This window comes from Microtus ochrogaster, chromosome 7 (assembly GCF_000317375.1).
Source record: "Microtus ochrogaster isolate Prairie Vole_2 chromosome 7, MicOch1.0, whole genome shotgun sequence".
NCBI lineage: Eukaryota > Metazoa > Chordata > Mammalia > Rodentia > Cricetidae > Microtus > Microtus ochrogaster.
Window position 1 is genome coordinate 33,236,236 of NC_022014.1, and position 17,656 is coordinate 33,253,891.

Here is a 17,656-nt window from a genome sequence, read left to right on the forward strand (position 1 = left end):
CTGCCTCCCAGAAGTCTCTCCCAGCTGCTGTCTATCAGCCAGCAGTGATGGGAAAGACTCCTCCCTCCTGGAATTTGGTCCAGCAACAGGGTCAACAATGTGAATTACAACAGTAAGGATCTTAGAATTTTGAATATGCTCCTGACTGTCCAGAACAAGCTACGCTGCCAACCAATGGCTAAAATGAATTTTGCAAATGCACGCATGCACGCGCACACACACACGCACGCACGCACACACACACCATACATACACATGTATGTATTCACCATTTGTGCATTTCTCTGAGCTTTCATCTGGATTCCTTTGCATTTTGCTTTGAAGATGCTATTCATTGATACCCATGCTGCTGAATGAAGCCCTACGTACTCTTCTCTAGGCCGCTCATCAGTCCTTTCCCCCTGGTCACAAAAGGACACATAATGAGAACCTTTCCTGGCTGGTAACTTGACTTCAGAAAACTCTAAGACTGTTTCTTTTAAGGAGTGGTTGACAATTTCGGTTCGGTACTGATTTGGAGACAACACTGGAGTCAAATGTTGAAGGCAAGCACGGCATATGAGAGCCATGATAAAGCTAGTGGGGGGGGGCTGCTCACTGGGGTCCATGAAATAGGGAAGGAGTAAGCAGCTGCAAGGGACTTAGTGGCTGGATTGGATACCTGTGTCATACATTGCTTACCAGTGGCTGGAAAACAAACAAATAAACAAAGCCCCCAGAAAACCTCCAGACTCTATCCACATCCCACTCACCTGTCTCTACAGACGAATACACAGCTCTGTGGCTCTTGTTCTTCAATATGAGATGCTCTGATCAGACACTTGTAGCAGATCCTGGAAAGGGGAACTGGAAGAGGAAAGGAGAGTAACCTTGTGAAATCTCAGCAATGAACCTCCTAACCAGCAGCCTATGACCCCAAATGTCAGAGTTCTGACTGGTTTGCTCTCTCTTCTACAGAGAGGGCTATAGATGGAGAAAGATCTAGAGTGTTCCCGTCTTCTCTCTGTGCTATACAACTCAGGTTTGAAAGTAAGTTGTCTCTACCTACAAGTGGTCGGAGGACAGTCCTTCCTACATTGATGCTCAAATTCTTAGCTGCTTAAGTCTTTTATGTTAAATAGCATAGTGTTTGTATATGCCTGGTACCCATGCTCCTGGCGATTTTAAATGATCTCTAGATGACTTGAAATACCTAATACTCAAATGCTATGGACATAGTTGTTGTACTTGAGGGGTTAGGGAATAACAGGAACAAAAGCTGAACATGGTCAGTATAGACACAATTTTTGTTACTAAATATTTACAGTCCACTATTGAGGTAACCTGGGGATATAGGACCTGTAATACTGTGTGTAGCATGGTCTAACCCTGAGTGTCCAGCTGCCTTAAATTTAAGAGCAGGAGATCTACTACCCAGCAGATAATCTGCTGTGGATTTATGGTACATAAAGCATGAGGCAGTGATATTATATGGTGGGAAGGAATTTTCCCAACCTCTAATAAAGCAATAGTCTCTGTCCAATATTCCCCAGACTGTAGAGACCTTTGGGTGGTGGTATACCTTCATCTGTCCATCTCAACCGTCATTCACCAACCAGTGGCCATCCTAGCATCACCAAAGATGCTTCTAGCCTCCGTGGATTTTATTGCTCTCTTATCTCTCATGATGGTTTTACATCATCTGAGAAGTATAATGCACCAATAAAGAAACTGAAGATGGATTTCTTTATTTATTGTATGGGTTCCTTCTCTATTATTGGTGGCAGAGTGATAGAATATGGTAATTATCAAACTTCACCCAGGGTGGGATCAGGTCACTATATGGTTAAATTGTTTGAGGTATATCTTAATGGGTTAGGTTGAGTTCTATACTTAGAATTGGCCAAGAGGCTAGTTCTAGAAAGGGAGAGTTTTGTGAACAACTGCTTGGAGAAAGAAATGATGTAGCCTGTTAGTGTAGTGAAACCACTGGAGTTCAACTTGGGAATCAGTGAGCTTATTGGAGTTACTTATAAAAGACCATGGGTGACTCAAAGGCAGTTGCATTGCTGAAAGCTTACCCCAGCATGGGTAAGGACTCAGGGAAGTTGGAAGCCTGGAGATATCTACAGGACTCCCAAGCAGCTAGGCAAGTGGGAGGGTCTCTTCCTATCAGTCCTTTCTGCTTATATAACCTTATGGATAGAGGATGCTTGTGTGTCTGGTCTGCTTCAGGGATTTCCTGTGACTTTTAAGTTGTTTACTTCTCCAGTCTAAAGAATTTAAATCTTTCTGAATCTTGAGGAATTTCACTCCAGGATAGATTGTTTCCATTTGGAAGAAATTGTTCCATAGCCTTAGTTCAGGAACCTCTCAGAAAAAAAGAGACCATGAAGGGGAGATTGGAAAACTAGCTTCCCTCTGAAGCTGAAGAGGCACTGAAGGTGACTGACTATACAGTAGATACATTGAACTGTCTTGATCTGTCCATTCTCTCTTGAGTCTTGCTACAGAAAGAAGACCTTAGACCTGGGAAAACACCCCATAACTAAGGTATTCATGCAGAATCTCAGGGTTCACCCCAAATTTTCCAAAACAGAGTCTATTTTAACAAGAATCCAGGTGACTTGTGTACACATTAAAGCTTCCAAGCATAGTGAAGAAGCTAAGGGTCCCTGTAAGTCTCAAGCGGGAAAAGAGAACTTTGAATCACAGCTAACTGGGTTCTGGCTCGTTACCCTGAACTTCATTTTGCCAGCATTGTTCCTAAAGCCAGCAGATCAGAAAGAGGGAAGGTCTCAAGCTTCAGCGAGCACAAGAGCAGCCTTGAAGGCTCGAGTCCCAGTCCATGGAGAGACTCGGGCTGATTGTCCACAGTGTGAGGAGTGCCGGGTTTGAAGGACCACTTATCATCACCAAGAAGAGGATTCTGGACAAAATAGCAAGTTTGAAATATGAGTATTTCCCACATCAAAAACATTTGGATTTGCTGTATTGGTCTCTAAAGAGCCCCAGTCCTGCTTCAACGGGACATTTATCATAGTTGAAGCAGAAATAATACCATTAGCTTTCCAAGCAGTGATAAAATTAGCAGTGTAAACAAAGTAAGCGAACGACCTTCATCAGATCCCTGTTGTTGCTGACCCAACACCCACTAAGATGATTAGTCAGGGCACATGGGAACAGGGCAAAGGGAACCCCGGGAACCAGAGTCTCCTTGTTTATTTTCTGGGAGTCTTCAGGCACAGGCTGGTTCCTAAAATGCCCGCAGACAATTAGGCTCTGCAAATTCGGTTCTGTGCCAAACTCTGTCATGGTTATTTTTCTCCAGGAGGGAAAGTTCCTTCCAACTTACAGTGTTTTCAATTTTTTTTATTTATTTCTTTTTCTGCTGTTGATCCTCTGGCTCCTGAGAAGGGAGCACTCTCCCTGGAACTCCAGGGAGGCGCCTACGGCGTGGGAGACTGGCCACCTCTGCAGCTCCTGGCCTTTCCTAGCATGGGCTCTGTGTTGGGCAGCGTGTGTGCCGGCTGGTGTGAAACAGACAGTGGCATAAGCCCCACTTCCGTCACATGCCTCTGGACTGGCCACATCCTAAATGAGTCGTCCTTCTGCTCGTCTATGGTATGGGCTTGAACCCTTGTGCTCTGCTTTCTGTTAGACCCTTCCCTCTTTGGGATATTAATTTCTCAAGGTGGAGGCACCGAATTATATTTCTTCTTGGTAGAAAAGCCATCGTGGATGTGAGACAGACAGTATGGTGTATGCTGCCTTGGTTTTACCACAGCAATGCCGTTAACACTCCTTCGGTTCTCTATTTAGCACTGGGTTCCAGGAGAACACAAACTTAACCAGTGGTAACTGGCAGATGCTAGGGGCCCTGGTGACAAATGAGTGCACATTAAGCTATAGGTTTATACATGGAAGTGAGCCCTGAGTTCATGTGCACATGTGAATGTGTGTGCCCATGTGAACATAGTTGTGTATACTTGTGCCTAGGTAATATGCATGCATGTGTCATCCTGTGTGCATAGACACATTCATGTATGTATGAATGTATCATTTTATATATTTGTGTACATGTAAGCTTATGGATATTTAAGTGTACATGTGTGATCTTATGCATGCATGCACATGTATATTTCCTGCTATTTCCTCCTCCTGTTTGCATACATAGGTACATATTCATTTTCCAAGTTGGCCTTTTGACCAACATCTCGCCATTTTCTTCCTATTCCTGCCTCTGGCCACCTTGTTTTATCTGTATCTCTGTACACTCATCCTTCAGTATCCATGAGGTTTCATTGCAAGAACTTAGTGGATACCCAGATCTGACTCTCCAGGTTTGAGTAGTGAGCTCAGAGCCTGGAGCCACAGGAAATCATGTCCCTGCATTCTGATCAGCCTCTGGTTAGGCCAGGGCTCACTGGAGACTAGTCTAAGCTAGCCCTCTTTATCCACAACAGATTAAGCAGTGGGTGCCTGGCCCTAGATCTCTGGCTCTCCTCCACCCCCTTGTGAGGTGTTAAGAACTTGGACCAGGAATAAGTTCCCAGGTCCGCTTGTCTTTGCTTTGCACTTCTTGCTTGGGGTGTCCCCCGAGGTCTTACACCATCCATCAGCCCCGGAATCTCTAATGCCTATGTCCTATCAAAGGGCATGATCATGTCTATGGTGGCAGAGAGATAAGTGAAGTGACAGTGGCAAACACTTGGGAAACTTGGAAATCACATTCCAAAGGGAAACTCTCCTGTCTTTCTCCTTGGGCTTGTTAGGGTTTCTTCTGGAAACAGATAACAATTCTTTATAGAAGATTTATCAGTCTGAGCCAAATGCCACAATTTCTTACCTAGAAAGTAAGGAGAGTCAATCAATGCACCTGCTGAGAAGTGATGTTGCTTGTCTGTTCTGGGACACCGTCTCACTCTGTCTCCCAGGCTGAACTTAAACTCATACAATCCTCCTGCCTCTGTCTCCCAAGTGCTGAAATTACAAACTAACATACATGATGGTTTGGAGTTTTTAAAAGAGGTGCGATGGGGTGGATTTCTTCTGGTGGGATGTATGTAGCAATCCTCAGCTGGGCCTGAGGATGTGTGGTAGGTCCCCGTCATCTAAGAAGTCAATCTGCTGACCTATGGGTTCTTTGGGTGGCTCTGTTAATTAAACCGGAATGGCTTGGCTGACCCCTCACAGTGCTCTAAACATGTGTCAGTTGACTTTCATGATGTATATGCTTATGGAGAACTTGACCTCAGGAATGTATTCTCACCGTGGAGCAAATGGATGAACACACTACAAGCCTTCTCACTTTAGAAGGAAAGTCAGCTTCTTTTGTCTGATTTACTGAGTCTTCTGTATGCCATGGTAGAAAACCAGACACTCACAATGAAGACAACCCCTTGATAAAAAGACCCCATGAGAGCCAACCTCACTCTGTTGGGTGTCACAACACTGTGGAGCAGGCAGCTGATTCCAATTTCAGTGCACCCAAGTGGTTACAAAGTGAGGTTGGATCAGCACATATCTCGAGGCAGGTCCCTCGCACACCTTGATTCAATATTGTAAGATATAAAAACCAGTGACCCTGAGGAACTTAGCTCAAGCGCTTGATTTCTGTCCTGCTTTCTCTTTTACACCTACCACTTATCCGCTGAAACCAACGCAAATCTCACAAACAATCCTTCCTTCTTGAAGTCACACTGCTCATCCATCTTTTGTCTCAGTGTCTAGTATCAGCAATTGACACTATTTGACATGTGTTCTTTGTATACAGTAAATTCCCATAGGGAGTATCTGAGGTTTGCCATGTGATTTTCATTAGAGGCACGTAGTAAGGTGGTCACCTAGTGAAGCAAGCTCCCGTATTTAACATCTCACAGAGTTGACTTTTATTTTGGTGACAAGGACCTGTGACCTACTTATTTGGTCAAAACCCTTGGCTCAGCAAGAGCTCTCCCACTGCACAGAAGTTTCCGGACTCTTCATCCTGAGGGTCTTCCACTGTGCACCTTTTACCACTGTCTCCCATTTCTTCTCCAATTCCTGCCTCTGGCAGCCTTTGTTTTAGTAAGCATCTCTATAGAGTCATCGGTCAGTCCAGGGTTTCTTTCCAGGACCCCTGCAGTTACCAAAATCTGTCGATGCTCAGGTCCTTATATAAAACAGTACTTACATATAACCTATGGACACTCTTCATTACAGGGTTTTATTGCTTTGTTTGTTTCGAGACAAGGTCTAACCCAGGCAAATCTTGATTTCCTACCTCTTGCCTTCACCTCCCAAGTGTAAGGATTACAGGTACCACCACACCCAGCCACTTCTCTGCACTTTAAATCATTCCTATGCTTAGCATAATGTAAACATGATTTGGTAGTTTGAATGTAATTGGCTCCTATAAACTCATAGGGAGTGGCACTATTAGGAGGTGTGGCTTGGTTGGAGGAAGTGTGGCCTTGGTGGAGGAAGCGTGTCACCGTGGGGGTGGGCTGTGAGGTCTCACTTATGCTCAAGTCACGCCCAGCGACTCAATGACTTTCTGGTGCCCGCAAGTCAAGATGTAGGACTGTCAACTACTTCTCCAGCACCATGTCTGCCTGCATGCCATCCTGTTGCACCAGGATGACAATGGGCTAAGCCTCTGAAAATGCAAGCCACCCCTTTCTAAGAGTTACTGTGCTCATGGTGTCTCTGTAGAGCCATTGGAACCCTTAGCTAAGACACGTGATATACATAGTTGTACTATATTGTTTATGGACTATACAAAAATGTCCAGTTTTGCTCACAACAATTCAATAAAGGTTTCTCTTAAAATTCTGGGGCATAGTTGAATCTGCAGATGCAAACCTGTAATGATGGCTCCCTTCACCATGGAAAGCCGATTGTACATTTGGTCCCTGTTTCTGACTTCAAATTCGACACTTAAGCCAGACCACGAGTCAGTCCTTCTGTGTCTAGTTCATTTCACCTCACATAATGACTGGTTTGCTTGCTGTGGCAAAAGGCAGGGTTTCCATTTTAAAAGTGAAATGATGTTCAAGTGTATGTCTATACCACCTGTTCTTTACCCATTCATCTGTCAGTGGACTGCTTATGTGTTTTCATGTCTGTGACTGGGAAAAAAAGCTCAGTGAGTGCGAGAAGACTGTTAACCCTGTGAGATTGTGAGGGACCTAGTCTTAGACACTGTTTCTTAACCAATGACTTGCTCTTATTCTTAATGCTTTGGCCATGACCACATGTGATGGGGGAGAGTCTTCTGTTTTGTGTTAGTTTCATTGGTTAAATAAAGAGACTGCCTTGGTCCTGATAGGACAGAAAATTAGGTAGGTGGAGTAAACAGAACAGAATGCTAGGAGAAAGAAGCTGAGTCAGGGGGTCGTCATGATTCTCCCACTCCAGACAACCGCAGGTTAAGATCTTCCCTGGTAAGCCACCTCGTGGGCTACACAGAATATTAGAAATGGGTTAGATCAATATGTAAGTGCTAGCCAATAAGAGGCTGGAACTAATGGGCCAGGCAGTGTTTCAAAGAATACAGTTTCTGTGTATTTATTTCCAGTAAAGCTAGCCGGGTGGCGGGAAGCAGCCTGCTGCTCCCACTACAACACACATGGCCCAGGTTCCTTTCTGAAAGTTCTCACCACTCTCTGTCTACTGAGGGATCCAGTATTTTCTTGTTTCTTGGTTACCTGGGCTTCATTTCTGTGTTTGATCCATTGTACAGTTTTGAAGATTATATTAATCACCCCTCTCTCTCTCTCTCTCTGTTTCTCTCTCTCTCTCTCTGTCTCTCTCTCTCTTGAGTCTGAAGCCTTACTGATTCTTAGCAACAATTAATCCTCCCTTAGCCTCACCAATGTCTAGAGGCAGTACAGAACCTACCTGCCCTACAGCATACTTTTCCTATACAAACCCCAACCACTTTATCCCTAAAGATCCCACAGTCAGGACCAGCATCTTCTGTCTTCATCAACCCAAGACTGGGAAGCAGCAAATCAGAGTAGGTGCCCCAGAGCCTATCACAATGAATCTGAATCTTTGCTTTCCCTTGCCTCTCTCTATGGACATCACAACGCAGGCTCTCCTCCACATCTGCCTTCTCCTGATGCCTCCCAGTATATCCTGCAACTTCCCCATCTGATCTTTTGTTGGCCTTTTGTTTCTAGGGATTTACGTGTAGAGAACATTTCTTCCTTCTGTGAGTCATTTCTGTCTCATTGGCAAGCATCGAAGGCCAGCAAGTACACAGCAATGCTTTTCCTGGGGCTTCTTTATAGTGGGGCTGCTGCTAGGAGGCATCCTTTACTCTGGTGAAGTGTTTTCCACCCTCAATTGTTCCTTCCTGGAAATACCCTCATGAACCTGCTCAAAGACACGTCTCTTACTTGAGTCCAGACTCAATTAAGTTGACAGCCAAGATAGACCACTGAGAGCATCTTCCCTACTATTGTAATAACTTTAGTGCATGTCCTTCCTGGGCTGGAACATCGGAAAAGGAGAGAAGCACATTATTGGAGGGGCTGGAAAGATGGATCCGTGGTTCAGAGTGATTACTTCTCTTCCAGAAGATCCCAGTTACTTGCCCAGGACTGACACATTGGGTGGCTCACAGCCACCTGTAACTCAAAATGCCAGGGTTCTGACTCCCTCTTCCTGCTTTTGAGGGTGTCTATACTCATGTGTCCATACCTATATGCACACATGTGATTAAAAATAAAACAATCGATTTTAAAAAGAAAAGATTACTGAAATATCTCCCTTCACTCATGGAGCAACAAGATGGACCAGCTCCTCCTAGTCCAGATGATGACCAACGTTGCCTGGTGTTTCGTGGCTCTCTATAGGCAGAGGTACTGGGACCTCTTGTCTTCTTTTTGGGGTGCTGTGCTACCAAGAGCTGTTAGAATACTTGTCCACTCTAAAGAATGTTCTCTTTTGGAGTCCATTGCTCTTTTAGGCAGCCCTTTTAGACAAGATTCAACACAGCTCTAGGCTGCTTTATCCTTTCCGCCGTGAGACAATACAGCAGAAAGGCACTGTCTCAAGATGGGCAGAGAGGGCCTCCCCGAACAGGGTTCCCACCAGTCCCTTAATCTCCAACCCAGAGAAAACAGTTCCTGTTGTTTACAGGTTACACAATAGCTGTGCCACAGCGTCCCCCACCCCCAGTGCAACACCATCACTCCCACGGGGAGATCACTACCACTTCTCAGACGAAGGTTCCTAGTCTGCCAACAAAAGTTTTTTCCCTCCTCCACATCACCAAGATTTAGGACTGCTGCAGTCCCCCACATAGGAACTCTGTAAAGTCCCTGCAGGGGTTGCGTTTCAGCCCCTCTCACCAGACTTGGAAACCCTGCTTCCCCTTGTCCCCTTGAAGAGTCACTAACTCCAACATGGCAGCATGTCTCTCCTGGAGTCCTCCTCCTTGTCCCTGGAGCAGACCTCTGGACAGGGTGTCTCGTGCTGTCCTCCAAGGCCTTCCTCTCCTCTCCAAGTCTCGCAATCAAAGCTTTCTCTTGAAGATCATCTTACCCAGCTTGAAGAGTTATAGGAAACTGAGAAGAATTCTTTAGTGACTTTCATATAGCCGTTTGTCGTGATCTTCGCTTTGATAAGGACACTGCATGTTTTTAAAATTATACAGGCAAGATAGGCATTGAGGATCATGTTTCTCCTCACAGATCTATTGTGACGAAAAAAACAGACGATATTTTCAAACACTTAGTTTTCTGTGTCTGTGCAAAGTCTCTCTGTTTGGACAAGGCGGTGATCTGTATTAGTGATTCTCAAGCTTGGCAGTACATCAATAAAACCTGAAGAACTTATTTAAAATTCACATGTCGGACTTTCTTCCAGATCCACTAAATCAGTCCCGGTCAGCAGCATTTTTTTTTTTAAATCAAGCTTCACCTGTGAGTCTCCTGCACAGCTAGCTCTTCCTGATGGTGGCTAGTCAGAAACAGAAATGGCAGCTGGGGCATGAAGGATGGAGAAACCCATGATGAAGACTTACGGAACTTCAGCCGCCCGGTGGGCCCACTGGGAGTCAATGCCAGCAACAACTTCTTTTTACTTATTTGTCACCACAGCTTTGTCCCTTCCTTAGTTTTCTCTGCCGCTCCGTAATGGCCGGTTAGCTCCATGCCCAGGTTGGCCAGTTAGTTCCCTGACCAATCTGTCACCATGGAATGACTCTGTTTAACAGAGTTGCTAAGAAAGCCTGCCTCGACCTTCGACCCCACAGTGATGGAGTTCCAGTCTTAAGTCCTTACTACCCAGTTTATCCACATGTTCTTCACTGGTCTTGACTACTCCAGGCTCTACTGCCAATTCTCTTGTTTTGTGTCTTGGTAGCCTTGGGGATTTTAAACATTTCACCCCTTTCTAGTCCTCCTTAATCAGAGGACTGAGTTCTCCATGGTTCTCATCAGTAACCGCTGGGTATGAAAAATTATATCAAAAGCTCATGACCCTTCAAATGTTTTCCTGATCTGCTATTTTGATTTGTCCTCTCTCCCTTGGTAAAGATCTCCCCCCTCTGTTCTTCCTTGCATCCTCAGCTCTGGCAGCGGATGGAAATGAGGAGAATCTTGGGTGCTAGTAAGAATTTAAGTCTTCCCTTTTCATGGCTCATGAAGTAAGGCAACTGGAAAAATTCTAACTCTGTCCTCTGGGCCCAACCTTCCTCATGCGCATCTTCTTTTTACAGTACTAGAGTTATTCTTGTAAATTGTAGGGTTACCCATAAAACCCTTCCCTCTAGTTCCCTTTTAGCTTCCTGTGGTCCACAGACTCAAAGTTCCAGAACAGCATGATATTAAAGTGCATTTTAGCTCTGACTTCCATTTCTTCTTGCAATACTCCTAAGTTATTCAAATTTCTCTTGATCTCCCAGACACATTGTCTTAATTCATTTGGGTTTCCATAACAAAAATGCCCCAGACTAGGTGACTTAAACAAACATTCTCACAGTTTAGAAGGCTGGGATTCCATGATCAAGGCAGAGACCCTTGGTCTGTCTGGCAAGGACCCACTTTTGGTCCATAAGTGGCCCTATTTTTGCTGTATCCCTATGTGATGGAAGAGATCAAGGAGTTCTCTGGGCCCACCTTCCATAAGAACATTAATCCCGATTATGAGGGAGGAGTCTATTAACTCCCTAAGTCTCAACTTCCAAATGATATCAGGTCTCACAGCAGCCTCTGAAATTGTTACTTCTTGTTCTAATTCTATAATAACAAAGCAGACTTTTAAATCTTATCTAAAATGACATGATTCAGTTCTTAGAATCTATCTGCAGTGAACCTGATCCATCCAAGACCCATCCACATTAGTGCCCCATTCACCTATGTCACCCTAGAACCAGTTCTTCCTAGTTGAGCACCTGCATCCCACTGCTCATGAAGACCCATTTAGTTTTCTCCCAGCCATCATTCTCATTCTGCAGTTCAGAAAAGGGCCTTTCTGAAGATGTCATTCTTGACAGACACTGTGAACAGCTCAGAATATACCATCGTTCTGTGAGGAGTGCATGTTCAGGAATAAACATGTGTGGTGTGGGAGGTCCTTCTGTCTATGAATTGCTTGTATTGGTTAATGCATTAAAAAAAACCTTCTTGGCCTGTGATAGGGCAAAAGAACAGAGCTAGGTGGGGAAAACTAAAGTGAATGCTGGGAGAAAGAAGGGTGGAGTTGGGAAGAAGCCATGGAGCTGCTGCCAGAGGCAGACATGCTGAAACTTTGCTGGTAGGCCATGACCTCGTGGTGATGCACAGATTAATGGAAATGGGTTAAATTAAGATGTAAGAGTTAGCCAATAAGAAGTTAGAGCTAATGGACCAAGTAGTGATTTAAATAATATAGTTTCTGTGTGATTATTTCAGAGCTATTGAGCAGCTGGGAACCAACAAGCAGTCTTCCTTCAACACATGTGGCTCTGAGAAGGACAGGTATGAAGGCACCATGAATGTGATAAACCTTCACAGCAGGTGATGGGTCTCCTTAGGATACAGAAAATTATTTAACACTTTTTCTTTTTTAGACAGAATGCTAGCATACAGCTCAGACTGACCTTAAACTCAAGATTTTCCTGTTGACCTTTCTGAGAGTAGAGGTCACAACTGGGATCCACCACACCCAGCTCAGAGATGAAGAATTTGGAAGTCTTATATATGAGGATGAGGTGATATTTAAGTTGAGTCTTGGAAAATAAGAAAGAATCAAGTAGAGAAAAAAATATTTTGTTTAGAAAATGTATATCTGTATGGTTTTCCTGTAATAGCTTTGGAGTCTTGTAATAGCTAGTTTTGGTATCCAAGACATGCGTGGTTCATAGAAAGCACTCATTTCATTTCCCTTTGGAAATCATCCAGACTCGGACTCCAGTGATCGCTCTGTCAGTCTTTGCCTGGAAAACTTGAGGACCTGGAAGAGCTTACTTCCCAGAATCCATGTAAAAATATCAGGTGTGGCGGTCCTACTTGTAATCCCAGTGCTGGGCAAGTAGAGACTAGAGGGTCCTGGGAATCACTGGCCAACAGGTCTGACCAAAGTATCAATGCAGGATAATGAGAAAACCTTGTCAAACAAGGTGGATGAACAGTGTTCTTGAGGATAACACCTGAGTACACACATGCGTGTACACCTATACCTACACAAAGTACACATGTGCACGTGTGCACACACAAGTGGATTTGTTCAAACTGATTTAATTTCTTATTAATATTTAGAACATTTCAGTCAGCTTGGGGCTGACATTTCCTTGAGCAGGAGGTTTTACAAAGCCTGCTTTCAGTTTCCTAAGGTGGACAAGGTGTTATGGATTCAGGCTATACACTTTTTTCTTAGTTGCCTATTGACCACGTGACTTCTGAGGACCCTGCCCTCTTCTTCTAAGCGATAAAAAGTATTCACTCATAACAGTCCCTTGTCATCCCTTTCATGCCCGCGTGTGTTTCATCATGCCTCACATGTGCTGTCTCTCATTCCCCAACGTCCATTTGCGGAATCCCTCACCACCTCCACGAGGAGTCGGCTAGAGTCACAACAAATTCATTGATCTTTTCGCATTGCCAGCTTTTGATGCCATTAACCTTCTCTACTAAAGCTTTTGTTGTTTGTATAACTGGGATTCGCTCTACTCTTAATGCTTCGTTGTTCTGCTACTTTGAGTTTAGCATGTTCTTTTCTCGCTTTGCATTTTTCTCACAGGAGGAGTCTCAGGCCACTGATGCTAGTTCGGGCTTGGGATTTTCACTCCAGCTGATGGGCAGAGGAGCTTTTTGTAGCTCCGTGTGAGCTCTGATCCTTTCAGGTCAGGGTTAGAGACCAAAAGAACAGAGTCATCATCTAAAAGTGCTCAGAGATCCAAGACTGGAGGGCATTGCTAGGGAAGAAGATGAGGACCCTGACTGTGTCTGGACAGTCTTCAGCACCTGAGGTCGGGAAGTAGGAGGAGCTGGAAGACAGCTCCAATAGAGGGCATCTCTTCCTCCCAGGAAGATGGGCTGTGTCCGTCCTCCCAGAAAAATGGACTGTCTCTTCCTCCCAGGAAGATGGACTGTCTCCTCCCTTGTCCATGTCAGGTCACCACCTGTAACCTAGAGTGACTTTGATAAATGAATGAATGAATGAATGAAAACCAACGAGATGAGATGATTGGTGAGAGGTGAAAACGATAGACTCCCAGAAGACAGCTCTAAGAAAATGGATTGGACAGACCTAGTCTGTTCTCTTGGGTACTGATCTTGTAAAGTCCTGGAGAAGAAACCTTTGCCATCACTTCCCTGAACACTGTGAATGCAGACTGGAACCCTCTGGCCTTCTGCTACAGAACCAGTGAAGAGACAAAACAATGTATTCATGTTCAACTTCCCGGATCGCCTTTCTATTCCTTTGGTCTCTTGTCTGTTTTCAGGCAGATCAAAGACTGCTTGTGAAATGTTTTGGCCCCGGAATAGAATTTAAGATTCACCAAGGGCAAGAGCAGACATTAATAAATAATTAAAAAAAACCCATTTGGACCCTTTGGAACTTGGGGGCCACTATATGGGTCAAAGAGTCCGGGTGTATCCCTGCCAGCCCCCAGAGATACAAAGATGTTGTTCCAAGGAACCGGGCTAGTGGCAGGCTCCATGGCTACCCCCTGCTGCGTTGGAGCGCCAAGCCTCCCCTCTTGACTCACAAGACTGGCAGAGACAGTGACAGGCGCCTGGCCCAGGAGCCTGGCTGACATCCGGGCTGACCGAAAGCCGAGCAAAAGAGCTCCAGAGAGCAGCAGAGAAAGGCACCCTTCCGAGGTTAACCGCGATATTTACAGTTTCATAATTTCTGCGGAGAGCTGTGGTCTCGTGTTTTATACATTCAGCAAGTTGAACAGACCCTGGAAGGTTTAACTGTCCAGTTGAACCTATAATAAAGTTTATTTTGATTAAAACCTGCAATGAGCCTGAGTTTGGAGTTTGCAGCCTGGTGGCTTTACATAAACAGTTTACTTAATATCGTTTTTGGCTCTTGTTCAATAAACCACCATGATAATCCCATTCACAGACAAAACAGATCGCAGATTAGCAGACACGACACGCTGCTGCGAAACAGCTGGGTACCTGCATTTCGCAGGAAGGAAAGGCTCTGTTTGGAATAGGGTGCTTGTCGGTCTTCGGAGCAGAAAGAACACGCTCTTTGGATCACTAAAGAAGCAAAGGACTGCTCCATCGCTCTGCTTCTTTTTAAACCACAAAAATAGATTTTAATTAAGCACATAAAGTGAGCCCGGCTTGGAGCTGTTATTTTCCAGAGAAGGCAAGCTGTCTTTATTCAGATTGGAAGAGACCCCAAGCAAAAGCCAAAATCACCTATGCTTACATTTCATTTTAATGTGCTCAAGTTCAATAAAAGTTTATCATCTCCATTAAACCAGTACCTATTGGAACTGATTTAATCTTCTTAGTGCACAGAACCACATGAAAGAGACCAAGACCCCAGAACAAGATTGTGTCCATGGGGGGGCAGGATTACATAAGAGGAGTGAGGCGGCCAGGGATCACCGTCTCTCTCACCTGGTCTGTGTGAGCACTTGTGTATGCATGTGGTTGGAGCTCCAGCCCTGAAGTACCCTGGCCGCCAGCCACAGCGAAGCACGCCGGGGAGTCTGCCAAGCTTGGGAGTCCTCAGCTGCTCAGTGTCACAGCACCGCCACGATCCCACACAGAACATGAATTGTGTGACATTTGAACAAACAGATGTCACGCGTAGGGGTGCGAGTCAAGCGTCTACTGGCAGTGGTGCAATGAGGACATAGATCTTAATTCCTACCCTGGAGAGCTGAGATGCACACACACACACACACACACACACACACACACACACACACACACATGCACGCACACTCATAGACATGCCTTTATCTGCGAGGGACAGAGTTACCTTTCTCATCTTCCATGTAACTTTCCCCACAAACAATAAGCAAATTAAAACCTTCTATGGTTCATGGCTAGGTATGAACAGAGTTCCAGCTGTGTTAGGTCATCGATTCAAGCTATGGTGTGACCTTGTGACATGGCCATAGAAGATGTGAGTGACAGTAGAGATGAGCGGACAGCTACAGGTGTCTGCTCACTTGGGACAAGTCTTGGGCTGTGTATGAGCTCAGTAGAGATAGAGATGGGACTCCTCCAGAGGGAAGTTGTACCATCTGTTTCCTTAGAAAACACAGTGAGCACTGAGGCAGTAGAGGAAATGTTTTCCCTTAGTTCTGCACATTTGATTTGGAGGGAACTGTGGGCATCTTAAGCATTTTTAGTTTGGGGACCAGACGATGACTATTGCTCTCCGATTTCTTGGATGTCTTAACTAAGAGGATAACATCAAAAGTCACAGGAGCCTAGGGTGGCTGCCCGTAGCATGGGACCTTTTGGACTGCGGCAAGATGATCAAGATTGCTGACAACCCCTGGTTAAACATCGAGAGCAGACCTAGAGGCCCTCCTTGCTCAGGCTTAAATGAGCCACTGAAGGCTGAGGGAAAGTGGGAAACCTGCTTCCTCTGTCACTATTCCACTGCAGGGCTGTTTGCAGTTCCTCTGCTGAGGGGAGGTTAGTAGACCGTCAGTCAGCTTGGATTACTTTCCCATAATACCACAGGCTCTGGGTGGGAGGTGGAGAGTTGAGCTCCAGACAAAAATCGATTTCCCAGCACTGTGGAAGCTGCAGAGTGAATGATGAAGGTATTGGGTGAGTAGGTTTTGTGCTGAGGCTTCTCTTGGCACATATGCACCACTTCCTTTTTGTGTTCTTATTTGGTGGAGAGAAAATGAACAGCAATCCTGTTTCCTTGTAGTGGACCATTTCATGACTCATCTAACCCCAATTACTACCCCAAGGCCCCATTCCCAAGAACCACCACCTTGGGGGCCAGGGATTTGATATACAAATTGGGAGGGAGAAAACACATAAAATGCAGACCAAGACTTTATCAAGGGGCCAGGAATATTCAAGATGCTTATGCAGCTGCTAGGGAGAAAGATCCACAGAAGACCCCGGAAAGCACCCCTACGGCCACCTACATCCCTCACATTTTACTTGAGCTCGGAGAATACCCCATCCATTACCTTGAGTATGTTCCTCAAATGGGCCAAGCTCACCTGCTCGTCCCATATTCTGGACTTTGCCTAAAGCCTCGGCACAGCTGGCTTCCTTAGCCTTTGGCTAACAGAGTCTACCCTCACCATCCCAGGCACAGCTCCTTCCTGTTTCAGTACTTACCAGCACCTATCATACTTAAAACAAGCTAACATATTTTGTATGTTTGTTTTGTTTATCATCTGGCATTCCCCAGTCCTTGGTACTGTGGCTCCTATGACATCCTGACTTTCTGTGTCCCCCCAACGTGGGAAAGAATCTTGCAATGATGGACATGCAATAGCATGCTCTGACCAATCTGAATTACCATCAGGAGGGTGGAAAGAGCATTTTGTGGGTGCTAGAGATGGAGCTTGAAAGATGGCAAGGACTTTGACAGGTGACCACGTCTGGCAAGGATGGAAGGCCACCCTCCCCTTTCCTTCAACTGCTGCGCATCTGTGTCTCCATCACTGGAAATGTTGCCAACTCGGTGATCCTTGCAGATCTTTATATTGGGAAATACGGGCTGTGCAAGTAAAAAGCAGCAATTCTTATCATTTCAGTGTTATCCTTTCACGGAAAGATCCTGAAGGATTCTGGGAAACACCAAAATTGTACCTTTGGTCCATGGAAGCTCTGTGTTGTTGGTGCTCTTCACACGGATGAGAGAAAAACAAGAGGTGGTGTGGAAACAGTGAAACAGTAGTTACATCATGGAATTAGTTCAGGTGCCCATCAATGAATAAAAAGATAAAGAGAATGTGATATATGTACATGCACACACATATGAATGCATCCACAAACACATGCATGTACACGCACATGCATACACACACAACACACATGATGGAACTTTATTCAGTCATAGAGAAGAATGAAGAATTAAGCCATTTCTAGGAAGCTGGATGAAACTAGAGATTATGTTAAGCAAAATCAGCCAAAATCAGAAAGACCAATATCCCATGTTTTGTTTCACACTCACAATCTAAATTCAAATATGTGTGTGTGTGTGTGTGTGGTGTGTGTGTGTGTGGTATGTGTGTGTGTGGTAT